Source organism: Lissotriton vulgaris, chromosome 8 (genome assembly GCF_964263255.1).
Source record: "Lissotriton vulgaris chromosome 8, aLisVul1.2, whole genome shotgun sequence".
Lineage (NCBI taxonomy): Eukaryota > Metazoa > Chordata > Amphibia > Caudata > Salamandridae > Lissotriton > Lissotriton vulgaris.
This window is the reverse complement of record NC_141696.1, coordinates 237,933,493-237,952,913: the sequence shown is the minus strand read 5'-3', so window position 1 is coordinate 237,952,913 and position 19,421 is coordinate 237,933,493.

The following is a 19,421-nucleotide window of genomic DNA, read 5'->3' as shown; positions in this document are numbered from 1 at the left end:
AGTGTCTGTCACTGTGTAATAGACGTGTTAAAACTATATGCTCATCCAATCTTTGGCCTCCCTGCAGAGCACAGAGGGGCATGGCCACATTTGTGTCAATTGCATTCTATGAAGAAGTGAATGAAGGTGGTACTCAACTGTTGAAATATTGACAGCACCTTAGAAAATACAATGCAGCCCACAAGCGTGCGTGTGTGTGTGTGTGTGTGTGTGTAAGATAGTGAGAGGGCATGGAGTAGTGTAGGAGATGAAATGAATGCACATGCAGAAGGAGAAAGTGAAACAGCAGCGCTGGAGAGGAAGGATATGACGTGTGAGGCATGCAGTCAAGGGACTTAGAATGAGATGTGGGACGGAAAAGGCTTAACAGAGAGAGATTGTAGACTAGAGGTAAGTAATGTGATGGGAAGAATGGGAGAGATTACTTACTGATTTAATCTATACTACTATTATAAAGGAAGAACTTTGAACCTTTGAGGAGGGTAAACTCGGTAACCACAGCTCTTATCCACACACCCGATACATCGTTGTAATCGTCAGGGTGTGCAGATGGACATAGGCTATATAAATTTAATAAATGTACGTTATTTAAAAAATTTACTGAAAAAAAGTAGTCCCTTGGAAAAAGCGCCGGCCGCGACGTGCGTGCCCGACGTGAGGAGCGCGGTGAGGAGCAGCGTCCAGGAGCACAAGGAGGACCGGTGGACATGGCGCGGGGAGGAGCGGTGAGGAGCGGCGACAGGCGGTGAGGAGCGGCGGACAGGCGGTGTGGAGCGGCGGACAGGCGGGGAGGAGCGGCGGACAGGCGGGGAGGAGCGTGAACGGCGGATGAGGTAGGTTATTTATTTATTTAGGAGCGGTGAGCGGCGGAAAAATGAAGCAAAAATGAAAATCGTGAGCAAGAGGAAGCAAACGGAGCATTACAAAAGTGAGCCAAACGGTGCATTACAGGAGGAAAAAGTTATGTGTGCAGGTTACAAAAGCGTAGAAAGTAAACATAGAGGTATAGGAGGAAAAAGTGACGTGTGCAGGTAGCAAAAGGAAGCAAATGGAGCATTAAAAAAGTGAGCCAAACGGTGCATTACAGTAGGAAAAAGTTACGTGTGCAGGTTACAAAAGCGTACAAAGTAAACATAAAGGTATAATACTGCACTATATGGAGGAAGGCTCCGGGGGACCCACGGTCAACGTCCGGGCGGGTGGGGTCCCTGAAGCCTAATTGCTCCCGGGCAACGTCGGGACGGGCTGCTAGTGTTGAATAAAAATCAGTGTTACCAAGCATTCCCAAAGCCAATCAGTAGGGCTTGTTTTTGGCACATGCTTTTGGTGTTGTAGGATGTCTTTGGCTACAGTAACACAGATAGAGACACATGAACAACAGCCATGATGTGGCACGCGATGTCAAGCACAGGAGTAGGCAAACAAAAACATTTGGTTAGTTACTGGCTATTGATGTGTAGTGCAGCAATGATGCTTGGATGTATGTGTAGACAGCTGGCTGGAGTCTTGGAAAATAGAACACAAGAGACATTTTCGATGCAAGATGAAGCAGAAAGGCGACCTTGGGTTTTAAAAAGTGTGCATTTATCATGTCCTACCTTAATTGTCCAGAACAATCAGCAGCCTTCAACAATCAGCACCGCTGTTGACAGACAGACGGACAGGAGAAAAGGCACCGGAGAGACAGCTGCAGGATTTACATCCCAGAGCGTGCCCTGTGGTCGTTCGGAAATATTTACAAGGACACCAACATTCGCTCCCCGATACCCGATTCAGCCCACATCCCTGACTTAACGACGCGGATGCAACAAAAAACAAATACATTTCTCTAGAATGCAAAAATGAGATACCTCAACAAAGAGGGAAAGTGAACAGTGAAATACTGGGAATAGGAGGGAAGTACAAGTGGTCATAAGGCTTAATGACTGTGCAGGCGTCACCCATTCTACATACATGTGTAGGTAAATACACCCGCCTTTGACAACTCCAAAGGCGCTAATGAGACCTACCGACAATCCACAACACGCACAATATAATGACAGCACCTTCAAACATCACAGAGAGGTGACTTACCCTCAAGGAACTTCCACTTTTGCAATCTCCCGGTCGCATCATTAGCACGACATAAGCAGTGAATCACACAGCCAAGGCAGACTAAAAGCGGCAACTGTCACTTCAACGAATAGCGCAGTTCCTCTTGAACCTTCCATCGACTTCCCTCGTATGAGTCATGTTATTTTTATAATAAAAATACGCTTTTATATGACACTGTTATCAGCCCCCAAACATAAAAAAAGCATAATTAAGAACACAAAGACTGCCGGACTAAAAATGCTAACTCAACGTTAATTCATTTTCTGAAAATGTACTTGTGGTCGGACCGAGTGATAAACTCCTAGAGCGAAATACATAACATGACAATGTTATTACACTTTAAAACGAATGCGTCACCATAATTGATCATGCCTTCCTTTAGTTCTACGTTGCACTTTGTTGTAAACAAGCCGTGAGCGTGCACATCCCGAAACCGGAAGTTCGGGAGTGTCACACCTGTCGTGGGGTGGGACTTCCGTCTTCTGCAAGAAGCCCCCACCCATGGAGAGGCTGGCCCAGAGGAGCAGTGGTGACGCTGGGCTCCTATGCCTGAGGGAGAGCCCCGCGGTAGCAGCAATAGTCAGGAATGGCGGCTGAGGCCGCTGATGCGGTAAGTGGGGCTTAGTTGTACGGGGGCGGCGGCTGGTGTGTGTGTCTGTGTGTGTGTGCGTGTGTGTGTCTGTGTGTGCATGTGTCTGTGTGTCCACGGACCCCAATCGGCTCGTGCACCCGTCTGTACCACTTGGGAAGCAAGTCAGTAACAAAAGATCTCGCTGGCGACAGCACTTTCGCACTGCAACACCAGCGAGACCTAAAAAGGACTTTCAGTTTAGACATTTGAACCATGGAAACCCGGGCACCTGCAACCTGGAATTGTGCTATCATACTTGGGAACTACCTGCACCTGCCTGCAGTCTCAACCATCATATCAGAATGGAACTGAAATGAGTATTTGTTCTGCACAGAAAACAAGCCTTCAACTTAATTGCTTTTGCCAAGACTATCTCCTTAACTCTGTATTCTGAGAAATGTATTAGAATAATGCATGGGGACTTGTGTTTGGGGAACAGTACGTAAAGGAACCCTATGAACCTGCTTTATTGCCATGTCTTGATGATATTCACGAGTACATGAGTCCTAATTAAAGATTCGACAAATGCAAAAGTTCTGAAACCCTCGTACTTCCTCATGTCACACTAGTAATGTTCATGTTTCATCATTTTGAGTGGTTCTCCCGCTGTATTTTCTTCTCTAATAGAGTTGTAATTTTCTTCTCGAACTGGGCTGTTTGTTCCACATTAGTATTTATTTTGTCCTTTCAACTGGAAACTTGTTGCCCTAGTTCTTCAATTCTATCCAAAATGTGTCATTTGCCCCTCGATATTAGCCAAGCGATCTTTAATTTTGTTTGCCATTTCAAGTTGTGTTGTTGTTTCATAGATTTAATTTAGATTTAGATTTAATTAGAGATCCTTGATGTGTATGGGGGAGGGGAGGGGGGACAGCCTTTCAAACATACTCAGACCACAATGATTTATGTAGGTCCCAAACTGGTCTCAACCAAATTAGTTTGTTCAAATGGAGGCCATTGCTTATGCTTATGCGACATGATTTTGGGAGGAGGTTTCTGCTGGAAGCGAAAAACATCAGTAAGTTTGCTGGCTGCACGTGTGCGTTTACTGGCTACAGCTGTGTCTGTCATAGTAGTCATAGCTATGCATTGTTTATCTGAATCTCTTGCTACTCCAATGACATCCTCAGTGTCAGGGACAGCTTGTCAATGTACCAATAATATAGTGTTGAGAGAAGGAATGAAGACATCATCTGGTCAACTCACTGAACAGGCACTGTCGGCTCCCACATGGTTCTGACCGGTGTCAGCATCTGCCTTAGCATTATCTAATGCTGGGGTCCGAGTTGGAGTATTCACACGAGAACTAAAGGGCTTATTTACAAGCTGCTTGAGCCCCCGGTGCATCACTTTTAATATGTGACGTACCAGCGGCGCAAGGGGCTTGTAAATAAGACCCTAAGGGGCAGATTTACAAGCCCCTTGCGCCACTTTTGCGTCACTTTTAACATGGAAAAAGTGACGCAAAAGTGGCGCAAGGGGCTTGTAAATCTGCCCCTAAATGTCCATCTGTTGTCTTTATATTTAGCAAGGGAGGGGAGAGGGCAGTTGTGTGGTCAGTGCTGTGTTCTTTCGTCCTTTTAATCCTTTCTGCAGTACAAATAAATGTATCACTGACTTAGATACCACCTCCTGATGTTTCACCATTTTCAGCCTTTGACACTTCTGGTGGCATAGCTTATCTTTGGCACCCAAAGTGTAAATCCTGTGCCTGCAGAGGACTCCTATGTTGGGTTTCTCAGTTAATACCACTCACTGACTTGCAAACTGGGGGAAGAGCAATAGGGTGGGGGCTTTGTTGCACCGATCAGCTATTCATCTGCGCATGAACAAAATAGCGGCAACGTGAACAACCGCAGCTCATGTAGATTCAAAGAGTGTCACAAGCTCTATAGTCAATAGTCCACAGTACTCAAAACTGGAGATGCAGAGATCCCGCTGCACCCCCAGCTAACAGTAAATTTGACTCCACAGTTTGCACCAGTCCCTCTTTTTTGCACCTGCCTTTCATCCACCCCAACACCTTACCTTGTCTCGGGTCTCAGGCACCAAATTGTGGAACAAAGACACAGTCACCAAAGGGCTGCTGCTCCTTCTCTCCTTTTTTTCCCAGGAAGGATGTCTGTACTGAAAATGGAGCCATGCCTACAGACTCAGCTGCAGACCTCCGTCAGCAGCAGCACGTGAGCAGGGGGCGAGGCCTTCTGGGGAAATCAGAAGTTTGAGGACCTCATTTAGACGCCACAACATTCTCCATTCTCCAAAGTTTATGACAAGAGTGTTTCCTGGATTTTACTATTTGATGAGTCAACGAACCCAGTTCTACTCATTACGATAATACTTAAACTTAACCAACACATTACCGTGTAGTTATGTCCTGCATTAGCTACAGTTTCCAAGGCATATCCAGTTTAAGATCCTCATCAATGTTTCAAACACCGCGCACGTGATGGAACACCCCATTGGCATGCAGAGGTCAGTGAAAAATTCCCCTTCGAAGGTGAACCCCAGGACCCTAGTGTCGTCTGGGTGTACCGGCAGAAGACAGAAGGCTGCCTCGATGTCTGATTAAGCCATCAACGCTCCCTCCCCTAGCCCCTGTAGTTTCTGGATTGCCATATCAAAGGTGGTGTAGCTCACTGTGCACAACTCGGGGTCCAATTTTTCATTGACCGACAACCCTGGTGGACTTGACAAGTTGTGGATCAATCGGAATTTCCCTTTCTCTTTTTTCGGTACCAACCCCAATGGTGAGCAGACTACGTCAGGCCTCGGTAGCTGTTGAAAGGGACCCCCCACACTGCCCAAGGATACTTTTAGCAATTTTTTGCCTAGCCACCTCAAGGTTTTGGAGCACTTAGCGTTGGTTTGCGAGGTGGAGCCGTGGACGAGGTAGCCAAGGATGGAATGCAAAAGCCGGAGCTAAAGCCATTATGCAAAAACTGAGCTTCTTGTAATTTGCCATACTTGCTAAGGAGGTGTGTCAGGGCACGAAGCTGGATGGGCGTAGGTAAGCACCTAGGGTGCTTGGGAGGGGCGTCCCTTGGCTTGGGTTTGGGTGTGGGTGGCCTGCTCTTTTGGCCTACCCAACTTCTTGAAGCATATGATCTCCAGGTGTGCCATAACGCCACAGAAGGAATAGCAGTGTTTAAACTTACTTGCTGTGCCCGGTTGCACTAGTTCTTGTTGAACTGCCAGAGGACAGTTTCTTATCTCCAGACCCCCTGTCCCCCCGAAAGGACTGACTCGTCTTGGTCACCGGTATTGTTGAGTAAAACACGCGCTGGTCCCAAGTTACTTCAGGATGAACAGCCTTCATTTGCCTGAATTTGTTGTCGCATTGGAGCCACCCTGTCCCTGGGAAGTCTGACGCCGCTGCATGGATCATAGACATATAGGCCCAGATGCATCAAGGTAAAATCTGCTCGCAAAGAGGCAGATTCTCAGAATCAGTCCCTTTGCGACCAGTATTTTTGCATTTGGGATGCATCATCCCAAATGCAAAAATCGCAAATTAAGAAATCGCAAAATTTCGATTACTTGCATTTAAGGAATCCTAAGGGCATGTGTGTGGGCAACATATGTGCACAGATCAATTTCAGGGGTGCAACAGGGTGTTCTTTGGACACCCCTGCATCCTTGAAATCGCATTCTCAATTTGCGATATGCTAATTGAGATTCGCAAATTGAGAATGTCTTCCCATTCATTCCTATGGGCCTCTAGGCCCATAGGGGAGGTATTGCTTAATTGCGTCTCGCAATTTGCGAGTCGCAATTAAGGAATTTTAAGAAATTGCAATTTTTTTAGTGATTTCTTCATGCATTGCATTTTGCTATTCCTTAATAGCGAATCGTTATTTTACACTATTAAGGAATTACAAAATGGGTTCTTGATGCATCTGGGGGATAACTGATTAACTTGGCTACCAATGAGAGGTACCTTTCAACCATAATTGCAGCGTAGATAGCGAACCCTGTGATCCAATTTTTTATCGACCAATTTACCCATACTCTTTTCTATTTCAGCTCCCCCTCCTTCCCAGTCCTGCTTTTCCCCGGGACCACCCCGGCGTTTATGAGTTCACACACATCCATGTACTCTCCCTTGAATATTCTTTCCTTGGTCTCCACAGGCAAGTGCCACGTGATCCCAGCCGAAGGGGCTAAGGCCATGGATGCTGACCCATAGAACAGTGGGCTGTACGCTAGTGTTGTCTGCCCTGGGGCTATTGACCCCATCGGTTATGGGGGGTGTTATTGAGGGTACCAATGACCCCGCTGCGCTATTACTATGCGCTTGCCCCAGTGACGTTGCCGCCACCACCATAGGAGATTGAGTCACACCCCCTGACTGGACCCACACCTGCGCTATGCCACTGCCCTGATGTGCTACACTGGTGGAGCGCCTTGCGCAGCGATAGGAGTCGGGGGCACAGTGCCCGCTGAGACTGGTAACCCCCAGCCTGCTGAACATTATTTAAATCTGTGATGCCTGTCATTGCAATGTCCGTAACGCCCAGACAATGCCTTTCTCCTAAGTGACCTCCAACAGCTCTGCCAGCATGCGTCCTTGCCCTTGCGAGCCCGTCTAGGAGGCATTCTGCACTTAATGGAGATAGAAAAGCATTAGTCCTCGTTCTCCTCCTCTGTAGCCTCTTCTAACCATGGGACCTGAGGCTCCCCACGTCATCTGCCCACCCTACTACCTGCATTTGACCCCATGCATTCGCCAGGGCACTGCCCATATCTACTCCGCCCGTGTGGCCCACTTAATCTATCATGCGATCTCCCTTCCAAAAGCATCCTCGCTCTCCGGCTCCCATTGATACATGCATTGCTCAAGTTTCTACACGACCTGCATGCCTTTATCGTTGCCCAAGCCTTTGCTCAGGGCACTGCTCCTACCATCATCAGCTCACCTTCACCACACATATTAACACATGCCCTCGTGCCGCTCCCCAGCCACCCCCTTTTGGCCGTCTTGTCGTCGGTAGTGCACTCCCATCCATTTAAATATCCTTGGTCCCTATTGGCCGCCCTGCAGCGTGGCGCCGTAAGCACTCTCATTGCTTTGAGCCCGCGCTGCTTTGATGCCCCTATGCGCGTGTTTTATTATTGTTGTGAGCACCACATTATAAAAATTGCCCTCGCTCCTGCCACTCCGTGCTCCTCCCTCGAACCGGTGCACTGCCCTCGCGCTGCGTCCGGAGCAAATATTCCACACAAACTCTATTGGCTTTTACATTTCGCCGACCCATTGCACGCGTGTTTTATTATTGCGGTTCTGACCCCCACATTATAAAATTTGCCCTCGCTCCTGCCACTCCGTGCTCCTCCCCTGCAGCGGTGCACTGCCCTCGCGCCTCGTCCGGAGCAAACATTCCACGCAAACTCTATTGGCTTTTAAAATTCGCCGACACGCCCTATCGCTGCGTACGCCACCTCGCCCTTGTTATTTATTACAATGCTCTTCAGCCCGACAGCCTGTGTCGCGTATCCAGTTGGTGGTGTTTACGTGATTCCTTACTGGCAAGCCCTCACCTTTCTCTTCCCGGTCTCTTGAACTGGAAGGGATTCCTACTCTATTCCCCCCTTTGCTGCACCTATCGGCTCCACGACCCCTAGGTCGGGGTGGCCACCCGTCATTATGATGATACTTAAACTTATGTACTGCATTAGCTACAGTTCCCAAGGCATATCCAGTTTAAGATCCTCATCAATGCATGTACTACAGTCAAGGGCAAAGGGCGTATCTTCCAAAAGATTTACCTAAGTGTACTTAAGTGCAATTCATTCAGTCCTTCTTAAATCCCCAATCCTTAAATCCCCATCCTCTGTGAAGTTTGGCGGGGAGGGCACACACCAGTACCTGTAGGTGTAAGCCTTTTTGGGCTGGTGATTTTAAGATCAAAAAGAATTAACTAAAGTTCATGAGTCTGTTAATATACCAAACAGCTTTGCAATGTCTTTTGATTAGATGTTGGGGAAATAATCTTAAGTAAAGTTTTTACACAATGTCATTTGAGAAGTCATGAGTGATGTCACTGACCATGTCATGAGCGATGTAATATGTGAGATCATAATCAGTGCATTGTGGGGGTTTAAGATTTAGCTAGCTCACGTAACAATAACTTCAGAATTTTACTGGTTTTGTGCAAGTGAAGTCTTAACTTAACTATAACGTCCCTGCAACCTTTGTTTTTTTCAGTGAATAAATATATATATATATATCCAGTTATGAGTTTGCTCCTTCCAAAGCCCTGGGCCCTTGGAAAGGTAGTGTGCTGAGCCGTTGGAGCGTGCCGGACACTTATGTACATCAAACAGGTCAAAGAAAGTGCACAATTAGGAGGGTCAAAATGCAGTGCTGGTTTTATTAAATCTTGTTACGCATTTCGACTGTGGATAGTCTTCATCACATTAGAGATTCTAGGGAGACGCCTTGTTACATATCCTGTTAACAATATGGATACATACTATACAATTCAATGAAAAAAATGCAAATGAAAACTGTGGCGGCCATCTTAAAACATGCAACTACATGTTATTGCATATAGTTGATGCGGTGGTATATAGTACACCTTGCATTAGGGTGACCAGACGTCCCGTTTTTCCCCGGACGGTCCGGGGTTTTGGAGAAGTGTCCCGGTGTCCCGACACTTTTCTCCAACTTGGAGAAATGTCCAGGTTTTTGGGTAGTACCTGGGTTATTAAAAAAAATGTCCCGGTTTTTAAGCAAGGGTCGGGTGAACCTGCAAGTTAGTTAGTGTTATGCAGGCTCACATTGCGACCCGTCCTCCAGGAAACAGCGGCAGAAGTTCAGTTCTTTACCTCTCCTGCTGTGCTGCTTCGCCTTACTTGAGCAGCACAGCAGGATTTAATGAGGTGTTCATCAGGGCTGCAGAGGCCACAGGGCAAGGCCAGGCCCAGCAGTAGCTGGACCCTGGTGCTCTTTACAGAACAGGAGGTAATGTAAAATAATGTAAAAATACATTTCTGTATGTGTTTGGGTTTATGTCTGTATGTATATATATATATATATATATATATATATATATATATATATATATATATATATATATATATATATATATATATATATATATATCCCTGAAACCTGACAGAACATTTAGTCCTTTTTCTATGTTTGTGCCCGTGCCGGTTTTTAATTTTGAAAATCTGGTCACCCTACCTTGCATGTTCAAGACAAATGTAAGCATAATTATAGGCAAACTGTAAACAAGCCATGTATCAAAAACACTTGCAGAAACAGAAGGTATGTACATAAATATCAGAGGGGAAAACAAATGATCAAGCAAGCTGTTGTGTGCCAGGGCTATGGGCACGCCTAGCTGCAATTGGGCCTACAATATAGCGCAGAGGCTGGCAAAGCTCCGCGCAGTGACTCAGGCAGACACCGTGGTCTCAGTCGGAAGTGACGTGCATGAGCGCCCGCCCTCCTTTTATTTTTCCCCGCAGGCCACGCCTGGCCTGCGGATGTAGGAAATAATGCGTGTGTGCGTGCAGCAACTAGACTGTTGCTAGCATTACATCCCTATCCAACTATATAATTTTTCACAATGAAATGACAACAGTCCTGAATTGTAATGCAGTTCAAACAAAAGTGCCTGGGTACTTGCGTGTCCCTTGGTGACAGCTTCAGGGTCTCAGCAGACAGGCATAATCTTTCAACTTTTGACTCGGTGGTGGGTTGGGCCGGAGGTTGTATCTCCGGGCATTAGCCCTGCCACCTTCAGCACCTTGATGAGTGTCTCTGATCGTGGCCCGCGGTGTCTGGGGCACTGACGTGGATTCAGGCCCCTCCGCCTGGCTCTCTGGAGGTGTGTTATCTTCTTCTCCGGGAGTCGTTGCCACGTTTGGCTCATTGCTCATTTCGGCTGCCTCCGGGCATTGTCTTGATTCGGGTGGTATGGCCTTGAACCAGGATGTATTTCTTGATACTTCCTCCTCCCCTTTTTGGGCGGTGATCATGGTGCTTCTTGTAGATGTTACTGTCCAGGTGCCCGGCACATATCGAGTTTGGAACTTCCCCCCGGGGCGTCTGCTCCTAATGATCACTCGGGTTCCCGGGCTTAAGCTTCTTGGGGTGGCTCTCCTGCACCGGCTGGCTCGCTGGTTTCCTTGTCGTCTCCGTTCTTGTGCTTCCTCGGTGGCAGCTGGGGATGGTGTCCACCCAGGGGCATTAGGAAGAAGATCTCTCCGTGGCCCTTGGAACATGAGAGTCCATGGGCTGCTTTGGGTGGTGCAGTGAGGGGTGCCCCTGCACTCCCTCAGGAACTCGTGCAGTCTTTGTTCGGGGTCGGCCTGTTCCACCTGTGCTATCCGATACACTTTGTTGAGGGTCCGCATGAATTTCTCGACGTCCCCATTTGCCTGGGGCCATTGAGGTGTGATGCGGCGGTGTTGAATCCCCCTGTTCTTGAGGAATGTGGCAAATTCAGCCCCTTGGAAGGGTGGTCCGTTGTCACTCCGTATCTCAGACGGATGCCCGAACATGGAAAACATTTTTTCCAAGGCTGATCCTACGTGTGTAAATGCCGTGGAGGCGACCCTCTCCACTAGTGGATATTTCGAGTAGGAGTCGATGGCCACTAGGGTGTGTCCTTCCCCCGGGAAGCTCCCAAAATCAATGCTGACCTTGGTCCAAGGGGACTGTGCAGGCTGCTTCGGTGATCACCGGTGCAGGTCTCTGAGGGTCACTTGTCAACTGGCAGGCCATGCAGTTCCTCACGTACTCCTCCACCATGTTCTCCAGCTCCTGGAACCACACTTTTTCCCTCATGCGTGCCTTCATCTTTGTCGTGCCTTAGTGGCCCCCATGGGCGAGTTTCACTACCCTGTGCCTCAGGCTCTGGGGAATGACCAGCCGTGACCCCCTCAGTAGTACTCCTTCTTCAGTAGCGCTTAACTCGTGCCGGACTCGCCACATCTTCGTGAGTGCCTCTTTGTCTTCTGTGGACCAGGAGTTGGGTGGGCGTAGGTAGTCAGCCCACGAACCTTCTCGAACTGCCTGCAACGACCTCAGATAGATGTTGTCAGCGGCGGCTGCTTCCTTAATGTCTTCTATTGTCATGCTCTGGGGGCATGCCGTGAGCGCCACCCATTGGGCGTATTCCTCACAGTCGTCGTCCACTGGTTCTGGCTCCGGTTGGGAGGGATGGTGCGATAAATAATCGGCGGGATTCTTGGCCCCAGGGCGGTATATCACCTCCATCTCGTATGGTTGTAGTTGAATTACCCATCGTTCAATGCGAGGTGGTGGGTGTGGAGCAGTTCTCTTGAAGAGGGACACCAGGGGTTGGTGGTCGGTGACCATTACAAAAGGATGTCCTCGTAGGTATAGATGGAAGTTGCCACAGGCCCACTTAATAGCGAGAGCCTCTCTCTCGATCTGGGCATACCTGGTTTCCGTTGGTTAGGGCTTTTGCTGGCGAAAGCTAATGCCGTCCACTGGCCAGGTTCATGCTCCTGGGTCAATACCGCGCCGAGGCCCACCGGGCTGGCATCGACGATTACCTCCGTGCGTTTCATGGGGTCGAAGTATGAAAGTGTGGTTTTCTCCAGGAGAGCATCCTTGATTCCACGGAATGCTTCATCTTCCTTTTGGCCACACTGCCAGGTGGCATCTGTCTTGGTCAGCGCTCGTAGTGGCTCACTCCGCGTAGCTAGGCCCGGTATGAACCGGCCACAGTAGGTGGCCATGCCAAGGAAACTTCTTACTTCCGTAGGGGACTTCGGTGCAAGGGCGTCTTTGATGGCCTTGGACTTCCTCGGGTCTACATGGATACCCTCCTGGTTAAAGATGTAGCCGAAGAATTCTATCGATGGCTGAAAGAATTGACACTTTTCTTTGTGGAGTGTCGCTCCATAGGCACTCTCTTTAGTACATCCCGGAGGTGTTTGTGATGTTCTGACGCGGTGGCGGAGTGTATCAGAATGTCATCACTGACATTAATTACCCCAGGCAGGCCGGATAGGAGTTCCCTGATGGTGTTCTGAAACACCTCCGCCGCCGAAGAGATGCCGAAGAGATGCCGAAGTTTAAACGCTTGTAACGTCGGAGGCCGAGATGGGTACTAAAAGTGGTAATGAATCGACTTTCCTCCGCTAGCGGTAACTGGTGGTATCCGGCGTTTAGATCTATCTTCGAAAACCACTTCGACCCATTCACGTCAGCAACGATATCATCCATAGTGGGGGTCAGGTGCCTCTCCCTCCGGATCGCGGCATTTGGTAGCCGCATGTCGATGCACATGCGGATTTCTCCGGGTTTCTTAGGTTTTTCCACAATGACCATCCGTAAAGGGAAACATCACTTACAACGCATTTATTACAACGCACTACCATTACAACGCAACCATTACAACGCAAACCATTACAACGCATTGCGCAGGGGGGCGCTCTAGGATAGGGAATATATTTAATTTACTATCCAACACCTTCCCTACTATCCACGGGGACTGGAGTTGGAATAGTAAATTAAATAAATCACTATCCAGCGCTTAAAAGCACTATGCGTTGTAGTGGTATGCAATGTAAAAACCGCGTTGTAACAGCAGGCGTTGTAATAGCCTGCGTTGTAACGACACCAATCCTTGGTAAAACCCACGGTGTGGGCCCTGTGACCTTTTGGATGACCCCTAGGCTTTCCAATTTTTCAAGTTCTTTCTCCACCAGTGGCCGTTGGTGAAATGGTATCCTACGGTGACGCAGGGCGGTGGGAGCCACCGATCTATCGATATGTCGTTTGATAGGTTCACATTTTATGCAGCCCAGGCCTCGGAACAGTTTGGGGAATTGTCCCAATAGTTCGTCTACTTGGTGTGCTCTGATGCGATTGGCAAATGCTATTAGTTTCAAATCTTCTGCTGTGTGACTACTTATCAGAGTGTCGGCCTCTCGGTTGATTATGTGGACTGTCGCCATCACCTCTGACTCGTCGGCCTGTATGGGTACTGTAATTTTCCCTTTGAGGGGTAGTGGTGTGTCCGCTCCATAAGCGAATATCCTTGTCTTGGACGGCAGTACCTGGGGGCGCGGGCGTAGTTTATTGAACTGCTGCAGACCCATTACATTCACTGTGGTGCCAGTGTCAATTATGGCCTTAACTTTGTTTCCCGCCATCTGCACAATGCACATCGGCTGCGTCAGCCGCCGTTGCTTGAGCTCTCGTGCAAACAAGACGATGTAGGCCTCTTCATCCTCCGATTCCGAGTCGTCACACACCGTGGGTAGGTGTCTCTCTGTCTTCGATGGCGGAGGGTCAGCCAGTGACAGCTGTTGAACGGCTTTGGTAGGCGTCCGGGATTTCTTGAAGTTCTTGGACGTGTTCCTTCTGCGGCATACGTTTGCGAAATGATTTGGGGTTCCCCAATTTGCACAGGTTTTGCCCTGGGCTGGGTAGTCCTTAGCCACGTGGGGCTCGTGTCCACAATATCCAAACCGCGCCCGGAGCGGGTCTCTCCGGTATTCTTTCTGTGGTGGTCCACGTGGTTGGGTCCCCACTGCGTCTGCCCGCTCAGTCTTGACGGTTTCTGCCTTAACTTGTGGTCTGTGTAGTGCTTGTTCCATGGCAGTAGCCCTGACGTTTGAGAGTTCGTGAGAACTGGCCAGGATTAGGATATCTTCCAATGAGATTCCTGGTTTGCATAGAATCGAACCTCTCAGCACGTTGTCTCGACAACCTTGAATAATTTGTCTCATTATGGCCTTCGGTTGATCCTCGTCGGTACAGGAACTGGCTAGCTCCCTGACGCGGGCATAGAATTGGTCCATCGTCTCACCTTCCCTCTGGCGTGCCTGTCCCAGCTTGAAAACTTCGAAGTCCAAGTTCAGCTGTGGGTCAAAATGGGCGTTGAGGGCAGCAACTGCCGCATCGTAATTGTCCGCAGCCCCCGTATTGGGCAGGTGTTTGAACAGTCTGAATATTTCATCCCCGGCATAGTGTTATAAGAGTGACCTTCGCACTGCTTTATCTGTCTCTCTCGTGACCACAAAGTAATTTTCCAGTCTTTCGAGCCATATCTTCGACCTCGGTGAGGCTGTGGACGGGTCCTCCGCTTCAATGAATGGGGGTAACACCCCAGAAGCAGCGTGCTGAAACGGAATGTTAATGGTGGTTGCTGACGCGTCTTCATCTGCCATGGCTGCCGTTTGTGTGGGTGACTTCCTCTACTTTGCGCTTGCTCCCACTGTGGTGATTGCGTGCGCTTGCTGACTGTTTTCCCCAGTTGCGCCGAGTCTGCGACACCCCGTGGCAGCTGCGTGGCTCACCTTGGCTCCGTCGATCGTCCCACCGGGCTTCGTCTGTGTGAGGGCGTTGAGATACTGGTTAGGGACCTTCTCAATGCTGCGTAGCAGCATGCACTCCCTCCTGGGCGCGGTAGAAAACACCCCAAGTTGCTTTTTCCATTTCACGCGCAATGCGTGAGCATTGGCAGGGCATTTTCCCGCTTCTCACACGCAATGCGTGAGCAAAGGTAGGGCGCCTCGGTATCCGCGGCTCACGCGAGATGCGTGAGAAATGGCAACTTGTCGCGCCTTCGGTCCGGAGCTCACTGCGGTGCCGCGTCCATCAAACAGCCACAGGATCCTCCAGGGCTCAGGCGTGAGGAGGCAGGGCCGGTTGGGCAGGATCAGAATGGTCACCGATGCCACGGCAGGCAGGGCACCGCGGTGGGCACCGCGTAAGGGAGCAGGAAGCTCTGACGTAGGTACCAATGCACGGACGAGGGTTGGGCCCCCTCCGCTCGTCGCCAATGTTGTGTGCCAGGGCTATGGGCACGCCTAGCTGCAATTGGGCCTACAATATAGCGCAGAGGCTGGCAACGCTCCGCGCAGTGACTCAGGCTGACACCGTGGTCTCAGTCGAAAGTGACGTGCACGAGCACCCGCCCTCCTTTTATTTTTCCCCGCAGGCCACTCCTGGCCTGCGGATGTAGGAATGCGTGTGTGCGTGCAGCAACTAGACTGTTGCTAGCATTACACACGCCACCAAGGGACCGGGTAAAAAGAGGGCTCCATATATATTACAAAGTGTCCTAGGGGCAAGAAATGTATGACAAAGTGTCCCAGGTTCGCGATATAGCAGGCATGACTGAAGGTGTGCCGGAATGTATGAAGCTAGGTAGAGCAGCTGCCAGGGGGTCTGAACGGGGCCTAGTGGAAGAGAAGGTATGTAATCAAGATGTGTCAGTACATGTGGCTACTAGAGCAAAAGGGTGGGATTGGTCTGTGTGGAACAGTTCCCAGAGGGAGATTCAAATAGATCTTATGTCACCCGTAGCGGCAAAAGTCCCTTGAAGCAGACATGAAGGGACTAGGTGACGGTGAAGGTATATAACCCGGACGTGTCAGTACACATGGATTCTAGAGCAAAAAGGGGAAATGGTCTGCATTAGATGATTCCCTAGGGGGGATGAAAACTGGATCAAGTATCAGCCCGATGTCTAAATTCCCTAGAGGAAGGTAAGGAGGAATAACAGGTGGGGTATCACTGGTAAAATGAGCCCTTGTGGTAGATGCTGACACCAGTTTGCCCACCCACTAAATTGACATATTTTAATTGGAAGAGGACCCAGAGAAAAGTCATGAAAAGGCCTGGAGAAATCCTGAGACACAAGTGTGTATCACATCAATAAGCAATTAAAGCCAAGCTGTACTGCTAATAAGCATCAGGAAGGTACGAGGTGAGTGATACACATACCACATGACAGCAAAAAGCAAGCAAAAAACAACAAAAGCAGTTATTCCATGTCTTAGAGTGAAAAACACACAAAAGTAGTAAAATACTTCTTATCACATGGGAGTGTGTCACCCGTTGGATGATTTCATGAAGAAAAGGGTAGGGAGCCTGTGTTGATGGCCCCAACAAATAGTGGGCCCCTTTCTTACTTCCTGGAAATAAAACATATAGAGAAACATGGATCATAAAATAACATCTTGTGCATTCCTATTGCTGGAAGTAATACATGGGGAGAAAACGACAGTTATCTGTGGGTCAGACAGAACGGAGCTAGACAAGACAGGCTCATAGAGAGAAATGAGGAGCATTCTAACAAAAGGAATACACACAATATGCACAAAATGTCTATGCATAAATTCACTCCTCATGGAGGTGTACTCAAAGTTTCTCATCGAGATTGTATCCCCTGGGTTTTTGGTCTCTAATTCCAGCCTGAATTTCGATTCTTTCTTGTGCTATTTCAGCACCCTGTTGGCTCCACTGGGATCTGTATGTATCTGTTAAATCGCAAAGTGTCTCAGTGGGAACTGTTATGAAGGGGAAAGTCCTGGAAATGCCTGGCTATGGGATAATGGGTATCTTTGTTATTAATGGCTCTCGTGTTCCAAAATTATTTTTTTTGACCATGAAGGTAGTGCTTCTGATATACCTCAGATCACATGGACATTCAAGGGCGGACACGTCCTGGGACCCCCTGCTACGGCGATTTACTCAACACTGATAGTGGAGAGAACATACCCCACAAACAAATTTCTGGCAACTATACGTACAATACTACAAGACCAGAACCACATGAGGATTTAACACAAATGTACATCGCCTGTCCTACTATTATACTGTATTATCCAGTCTACAATCAAACCATGGAATAATTTATAATATCATCCTATTTGCTACAGCAGATTTCACCCCACCTTTAGCAGGAAAAGTGGACCCGCATTTCTTCTCCTGTACACTTTTGTGACTTGAAATAGAAAAGAAAATACTTATTGCCCCTTCTTCTTCTTTTTAACCTTGTATATTGGTCGTCTGTATACGTCTTTTGTGTATAACCATCTTGGCCCTGAGGAAGGTGATCTTATCACCGAAACGTACGTAGGCCGTACATCCTAATAAGATCTGGACAATGCATCAAAGATTGGTCAATACCACACAGATCAACGTTTAAACTGGTGGAATTCTCAATTTTGTGTACCAACAGTGAACCACCATATGCACCTTTGGGTTATCGTTTTATTCTATTGAGTTTTGTCTGCATGTTCTTTTATAAAGAATTATGAATGTAGCTGTATGACTGGTATGTATGAAAGAATGTATGTTAGTAAGATATATTATTGTTAGGGGCACAACTTTTTTCTAATTGCACTTTATTCAATTGCACTGTCTGAAAACTATAAAATGAATAATGACTATTTATGAATTTTTGCATGTAATGTTATATGATAAAATGCACATATGTATACATTTCTAAAAAAGTAAAATGATAAAAAAAGACAAAAGAAAATGAAAATAAAATAATGTTTTTGTAATATCTACAAGTCTTGGCTTCTAACTATAGCATCCTTATGTATGAAAATATTTTCTGGATTTATTCCTTTGACAAAAGCAATATAGGTCTTCTAAGAGGTACCCCCTATGTCTAGTTCACTCTTATCTCCCCCATCTTGGCCTATAACTAACTGGGAGAACTCTTTTCTCTTTCTATGTCATTCAAGGGTATATATCACAAGTGAGGAGCTACACACAAGAAATTGTGAGATCTTTCTCTTTGCATTCCCCCTTGGTATAAAGTTTACTCCTTTCTCATGTAGCTGTTGTGGCATGTTTTGTAGTGGCCACCTGGAAAGAAGCAGTTAAAAGTGTTCTTTTAACTGCCATGTGAGTGTAATATCACCATGTCCTAAGATGTCTCTCAAACTGCAGCCTTATCTGTGCGTGACTCTGGGTCTATTCTGTAGAGTGTGTCCCATGATGGGATCACTGGTCAATATGTCCCAATTCTTGGTAAGGATCTTGTGTATCTCTTGTGAATTGGTGTTGTAGGTAAGGATCACTAGGGTGTTATTACAAATGTCCTCTGATTCTTCAATTGAATGCTCTGCTACTGTACACTCTACGGACCTTGCTGTCTTTGGATATGACCTTGATGAGGACCCAGGTCGGGAACACCCGTTCCCTGAATCTGGTAAACTTGGGCCAGATGTATCAAGGCTTTTACCGGTCGCAAACGGGCCGATACCCAGAATAGGCCCGTTTGTAAACAGTAAGAAGCCTTTTGGGATGTATCATCCCAAAAGGCATTTGCAAAACAGGTAATCGTAATTTTTGCGATTACCTATTTTGCAAATGCAGTTAGCGAATCGCAATTTGTGGTTACCTAAATGCAATGCAAGAAGCATTCTCAGAATGCGACTTTGAATTAAGGAATCGCAAATTACCACCAACTTCAAATTCATGGTAATTTGCAAATCCTTAGAAAAATGCACAAAATGGCATTTTTCCAAGTGCCTTGTGGCGCATACTCATGCCCCTAGGGCATGTGTGTGTGCCAGATGTGCATACATGACATTTTTGGGGGTGCATCAGGGTGGCCTTTTGGCCCCCTATCACCCTTGAAATTGCATTCTCAATTTGCGATTACCAATTTAGTAATCGCATATTGCTAATGCCTTCCCATTCATTCCTCTGGGCTTCCAAGCCCAGAGGAATGAATGGGGAGAAATTCCTTAATAGGTAATCACAATTTGCGCTTCACTATTAAGGAATATGTAGAAATCGCTATTTCTTTTGCGAAACCTACATACATTGCATTTTGTGGTTCTATAATAGCGAATCGGTAATATTCGCTGTTATAAACTCGCAAAATGCAATGTTGATACATCTGGCCCCATATTCTCTTCCCTCCAGAATGCCTCCTCTGTGTTGCAGTTT